The sequence below is a fragment of the Palaemon carinicauda genome, chromosome 35, assembly GCF_036898095.1.
Source record: "Palaemon carinicauda isolate YSFRI2023 chromosome 35, ASM3689809v2, whole genome shotgun sequence".
Classification (NCBI taxonomy): Eukaryota; Metazoa; Arthropoda; class Malacostraca; order Decapoda; family Palaemonidae; genus Palaemon; species Palaemon carinicauda.
In genome coordinates, this window is record NC_090759.1 from 30,133,507 (window position 1) to 30,140,548 (window position 7,042).

General features: G+C 38.0%; 1 protein-coding gene across 1 annotated transcript in view; it reads right to left on the reverse strand.

The window, feature by feature from the left end:
* LOC137627680 (uncharacterized) overlaps window positions 1–5,524 on the reverse strand; it is a 180,797-nt gene extending 175,273 nt beyond the window's left edge. Inside the window, exon 1 of the mRNA XM_068358880.1 lies at window positions 5,463–5,524. The gene's annotated coding sequence lies outside the window, so the exon portion shown is untranslated. The remainder of the gene's footprint in view (window positions 1–5,462) is intronic.
* Window positions 5,525–7,042: the final 1,518 nt, after the last annotated feature.

Below are 7,042 nucleotides of genomic sequence, written 5' to 3' on the forward strand. Positions count from 1 at the left end.
GGCACTTACCAATATGGGAAAATCTACCACGATACATTGATTCTCTGGTATTCTTCCATCAGGACGCCATGGCTTGAGCCCAAAAAACGGATTTTGAGCGAAGCGAAAAATCTATTTTTGGGTGAGATAGCCATGGCGTCCTGATGGACCCTCCCTGCTACTTCGTCCAGTTTTTAGGTCCCACCCTGCTCTGCTGTATCATGGTGATCGGCAAGCAACTGGCTTCAGGATGAAGACGGACGTGACGTCATTTAAGCAATGGCGCCCGTTTGTTTACGTCTCGAGTACCAAAAGTAGCCACGGATGAGATTAGCTATGGAACGGCTCCCAGCTATTCTCCGCCTTTACACACCGAAGCCTTAACTCTGTTCGGGGTGTAGATAGCTATGTGGCGCGTTAATACATGCGTCCCCTGTTGATATACGATGTCTTAAAAGGGAAACCTTTAGGATACTCGCTCCAGAAGTTAGAATTCTGTGATAACCTGTGGTTAAATTCTCTGGGAATATCTTAGTTGTTATTTACCCAAGGAAGCTACCAAAAAGGAACCTTCCATCAGGACGCCATGGCTATCTCACCCAAAAATAGATTTTTCGCTTCGCTCAAAATCCGTTTTTTGAGTGTTGGTTTAATATTTAAAATTTTTGAGTGTTGGTTTAATATTTTATTATGTGATAACCTGTATGTTGTAATTCAAATCACTTTAAAATAAAAAAAAATTGGGGGAATTTTTTTTTTTTTTTGGTTGGGTTAGGAGGTTAACATTATTGCTATATATTTCTAAATTATTTAAGTTTTTATAGATGTATAAGGTTAAATATACTGTAGGCTTATTGTTTACCTTCTTTAATAGTTTTTCTTTTCACTTGTGGTTATGTTAGTATTTATAATGGACTAACGGCTGTTTTATATTTTCAAGTGGTGTGGGTTACGTGGCTGCGCTCCTGCGTGAACAGAGTTTTGGAGGGGCTTTTTTTTGAGGATGGTTCCTTAGTGTGTTTCTGAACCTCCAACTTTGAAGGGCGCGACGATTGCTGTGGGAATTATATTTACTCCTCGCCATTGCAGAGCTAGTGTGAAGCTATTTAGCTTTTTGGATATCCTTTCTCTGCAACAAGGACCCAGATCGTCTCGCATTTTGTGTACTGCCCTTGGTTCAGTAAAAGCCAAGGGGACCTCTCTGTCCCAAGGTAATAATATTTATACCTGCTTAAGTATCGTGATCACGACCTGTGATAGTCAGCTGACGTCATTAGTGGAGCTTGTGAAAGCCTTTCAATCAAACCAGCCATCGTCAATTTGATAGGGATATTTAGTTTGTATTTGTCAGGATGTTCTCACTTTTCGTTGGCCTTCTCCTTTCTGGACCCTCTCTCCATTTAGTATGCATGTGTTGATGACATTTCTGTAATCGTGTAATTGTTTTCTTTTGCAGGGAGTTAAGATTAAGTGTGTATCATATATTAATGTATTATTGTGGTTCAAGTGTTATTTCTGTCTAGTTATTATGTATTAAAATTAAGGAAATCTTTGTGGTATTTTCTTTGTCCCCTTGAGTTGACTTTGCACTCTTATTGATGTTTGGTTACTATTCCACCTTTAGTGGACTTAGTACTGTATGATGGTGAATACTATTTGATAAGTGTAGTGTTTTGAGTGGTGGTCAAAGCCAGCCATCACATATATATATATATATATATATATATATATATATATATATATATATTATATATATATATATATATATATATATATATATATATATATATATATATATATATATATATATATACAGTACACAATGTTACGCAACGTTACCAACGTTACGATGCCATTGTTAACGTTAGCAATGCTACGATAATATTAACGTGTATTTTAAAGCATCTTTCGGTATTATTACAGTTTCATCCATTATGGGAAATCTATTATAATAATATATTTCCCGAGTAAAGCTAAGTCTTTTGTAGTATTTCTGTAAAATATTTTCTGTCGCAAATGCCTAGTTCTTTATATATCGACGATCAAACTCACGCTACTCAAGTCTTCCTCCCAGATTTTTTCTAAGTCTGTTGTTATTGTTGACTGTCTTGTATTTGCTTAAATGAGCCCTGTAAACACTATAATCCACAGAAACTAGTCCACTATGAAGTTTTACACGTTTGGCCAATCACAGCGCCTGTCCACTATGACGACATACATGTTTGGCCAATCACAGCGCGACAATACAACAGCGCGACAATACATTATCTTATCCAGGCATTTCATTTCGTTCTTAGACACGAAGGCCATAGCAAGCACGTCATCTCATATTGCACAAGTTGAAATTTCATCTTGTCCTGACTGTTTCCTAACTTACAATGAATTTGTTGTAACTTATTCGGGGAATATTGAAAAACTAGTGGATTTGTGCCAGAGACAATTTAATTTTGCAAAATAAAAATTGTTCTGCATGTCAAGGAACCTTCGCAACGGCTTCACGTTTTCCTCAAAGCTCCAGCACATCTTTATGAACCAACAGTTTAAGGTAAGCTTCATTAATTTATAGAGTATATTATAATGGTGATAGTATAACGATGTATACAGCAGTACCATCACTTTGGATTAGGTTTGATGGATGTGTTAGGTAGTGGCTGTAAGGGGGGGGGGTCGCAGGGGCTAGGCCTAGGTAGGGGTACAGGGCCCTAGGTTAGGTGGTTGTATTAGGTTCGGTAGTGTCCCGAAAATCACTGTGGCCTTAAGGGGGGGTCGCAGGGGGGGGGGGCGGAGCCCCCCTGGTAGGCTTAGGTAGGGGTACAGGGCCCCTAGGCTAGGTGGGTTAATTAGGTTCAGTAGTGCCCTGAAAATCACTGTAGCCTTAGGGGGGGTCGCAGGGGGGGGGGGCTCCCGGTAGGGCTAGGTAGGGGTATAGGGGGAGGGGTGGTGGAAGGATAAGTATTCATTTATTGCAAATATTTGACCCCCCCCACCCAAAACCCCGGTTCCCACCTGGTGTCCCCCATAATTGTTGGGATGAAGGGTCTTTCTGCATTCTAGAACAACTTGTTTTAACTCCAATTACATAGTAAATCTCTAAATCGGATGGTTTGCGGTCAAAATAAACGTTAAATTCGTTGGAACTACATTATTTCTGATGCAACAAATATTTTTATTCCAGTTTCCCCATAATGGATGAAACTAAATTTACCCATTTTTCCATATACCCTTTACACAAAATAAAGGGTACAACACCTAACAAACCCACCTAACCTAACCTACAAGTTCCCAGGTCACAACCCCTAGCCAGGGGCAAACCCCCAGACCCCCTTCCCCGGTCACAACCGTTGGCCGGGGGCAAGCCCATGGACCCCCTTCCCAGGTCACAATTACTAGCCAGGGGCAACCCCCTGGACTCCCTTCACAGGTCACAAACTTGTACAGACAAGAGGTAATGTTGAACTGCACACTCTAAAAACACTAAAATTAGAGAAATTGATGACTTACTTATATGACCCGGTGTAATGGTCTTTCCCCCCATCCGAAATAATGGTTATCTCCACCAAGCAAAGGGGGTATCTTGGCCCAGAGGGGGGAATATCCTGGAACAAGGCCCACCTGAGGGATATATATCCTGGGCGACATTCCCCCGGGTGAATTTCGGACGGGGGCGATAAACAGACCATTACACCGGGAACAAGTTACAAGACCCAGGGAACCCCGTTCCCAGGTCACAGACAGTGATGGCAAGCCCTGTGGAATCCCCTTCCCAGGCCACAGACATAGCGAGGGGCCAATCCCACCGAATCCCCCTACCCAGGTCACAATGTATATTAAATAATTGCTTAGCAATTATGATCGACACCAACACCTCTTGAGCAATTTTCACAGTAGGGTTGAAGTAAAACAAATATGTTGGTCTCTCCTAAAAGATAACTCAGAATTGCAATTAGGATACCAAAGTTTGAGGGATAACGAGATGTTATAAAAGAACGGATACGTGTGGTTTGTAAAATTGAAGCAAAAGTGAAATAAAGACTTCAGGGGAACAAGATGTCGATATTTTGCGTAATTTTTCGTGAACTTATTAATGGATCCCAGAGAATAATGTATTGAGAAAAAGGTTAGTTCTACCACTATCGATTTCCCGGTAAAGTTAACCCAATCCAAACAATCTGGTTCCCACTGGGTAACCTCAATTACCGTAGGATATATTAGGGTATATCCTAAATTTATTAACGAAAATGTGATATCAAAGAAAACGGTTGTCTTCTATATAAAAACTGCGTTCATTTATTAGTAAAGAGTTTTTCGCGTTTTTATAATACCGAGCTGCTCATGCCAATCATGTGGGTCATTTCGGATATTCTTTACCTTCATACGAGTAACAATAGCCTCATATTGAACTGGGCGTTTTAAACAATGGCCGAGATAGAAATTAAATTACTAAATTTATAAACGGATTGAATACCTCTGAAGAAAACTTGTTCTTGCGAGAGTAGGCATGTCATATTCCAATAAACTCTAGTAGATGGGGAAAATGGCTCTAATAACATCCGGGAACTTTAAGCATGAATATTTGGAAGCTTTTCATTGATTAAAATTGCCAGCTAATGATAGTCATAAAAAAAATCCCAACCGAATGCAATCAACGTATGAGCGGTAGTTTAAGTCAACTACAATCACTAGTAACAATAGCGTTTTAGCCGATAGATACCTAATTTACTATACACCGGCCCCAATTTTTCGAGAATGTCAAAACCGCCAACTATCATCAATTTATCATGGTAAATTCAAACTTCGAGAAAAAAAGGATCGAATATCAAGCGTTGGAATAAACTAGCGCATATGTTGCATATAAAATTTTTTTAATTAGGCCTACCATAATAACTTTCGGGTACCAGTAAAATTCACAAATATTTCCAAGCCATTTATTACTAAATACTAACTGGCACGAAATTTAACACTTGTGAATTAGTCATACTGATTAGTTTTTCGCAAAGATAAAATTAACTTTCTAAATTCTCCTGAAAAGTAGTCACATTTCGGGCTTTTCTATAGAACATTGTCTCGAAAAACTAAAAACCCACTGTAGAGAGAAGCGTTATGCAATCAGGACAAACTTTCAGGTAATGATGAGCAACCAATATAACAAGTATCATATGGCGGAATAAAAAACAAAAAGGCAGTTACATTTCAATTGTATAACTGCTACAATCGATCAAGCGACTTGGTAATTGAAGAGTCAAAGACCTTTAAATACCACAGTTAGGGTTTAAACAAATCCGCGTGGTGACTAAATAATTCTGGTATATGGTTCACATTTATAGAGATTTAAAACATAACACCGTAATAAACTTAATTAAAATCAAGGTCTTTAAAATAACTACAATTCGGACTTGAATAGTCCACATAATGAACTTGTATCAACATTTCGGTCAATGGTTTCAATTCAATATAGTAAAGACAAAGATAAAATGCCAACATACCGTAATGAATGTTGTGCAGTGTCGTACCGAGTCCAAAGGGTAAAAACCCACGCGTCCTTCTATCGCTCCAAATATCGCCTTAAAACTAAAACAAGGACACATTTCAAGAACTGTGACTTGGCAGAGTAGGTGGCGCTGTTTTTACCCCCACTTCTGACTCCTTGGAAAACTATGGGACAGCGTTGAATGCAATTTGGAAATATCTTTTCGTGAAAAGTACAGAAGTTATTGAATGGTTTCGCTTTAAATCTTTAACTTGTATTGAATACAATTCAACATTTATATCTGAATCATCATCAATTAATAATTTAAGCACGTTAGACAAGGAAATGGTGGATTCTGTTTTATTATCAAAAAGTGAATACATTCCTATCAGTATAGATACATGCAATGGTGTATATCTAATAATTACATTAATGTTTCTTCTTTAAATTGGTATATATATATTTTCTAAAATGAATTAGTGTAAGAAACATTTATCGAAAGTCGGGAAAAGATCACAATTAATGTTAAAATTACTTATGGGTATTGGGCTTCACTGCGAACGCCGCCCATAGTTGTTTTCCTATGGTTGGGGGTTTTAGAGTAATTATTTCATTGTACTTTTAATACCTAAATAATTTGATACAGTGATACAATCATAATTTTACATGGTATGTTCAGTTTCCATAAAAGACATAGCATACTTATGGCACCAGGATGAATATATAATTTAAAATCTAATTATATATTTAGGCAATTATATATAGGACAATGCACTTTACTCTAAAGTAACGTGATCACCTCATTCTCAGAGCTACATTGCAATAAGCTAGCTTATAACCAGGACAGTCGCGTAAGATATATCGATAAATTTATTTGACAGGCGTTGCATACTGTGTGTTAAACCTACTTCCTATCTTGATTTTGTAATGAATACATATGGCATATGGGTGACATACATACAGACCCATGTTTAATACATGGCAGCGATAAGGTTATGCAGGTCCGTTTTATTAGGATGGTTTGAAATTATTACTCCCAATTTTATACCCGCCCCATCTAATCTCTCGTTTTAACAAAACCATTTTGTTATCAATATACTTAACGTCTATAACTAACACATTTCTGATATGAATATGGAACACTAAAAGGGAATAATAATGGCACATGCAACTATAGGCTACCACGCAGCGCACAAGATTCCAGCACACGACTTTGACCCATCAGTACATTTTGCCTACATTGGTGGCTGAAGTGTTTCCAAAACGTAATGATCGGACCATTAGGAATTTGGTCGACATGGCCCGGTACCAGTACTTACAAGGCCACTCAGCTGCACTATGAAGCAAAATTATCATTACTACTTGCCAAGCTACAACCGTAGTTAGGAAATCAGTAGGCCTATGCTATAAGCCTAAAGGGCTTCAACAGGTGGAATAACCCAGTGAGGAAAGTGAAAAAATAAATTACAAGAAAATTAATGAACAATTGAAATATTTTAAGAAACAACAAAATAAACCCGTCATATATAAACTATAAAAAGGATACAAGCGGAAGAGAAATAAGATGCGTACCTGAGTGTACCCTCAAGCAAGAGA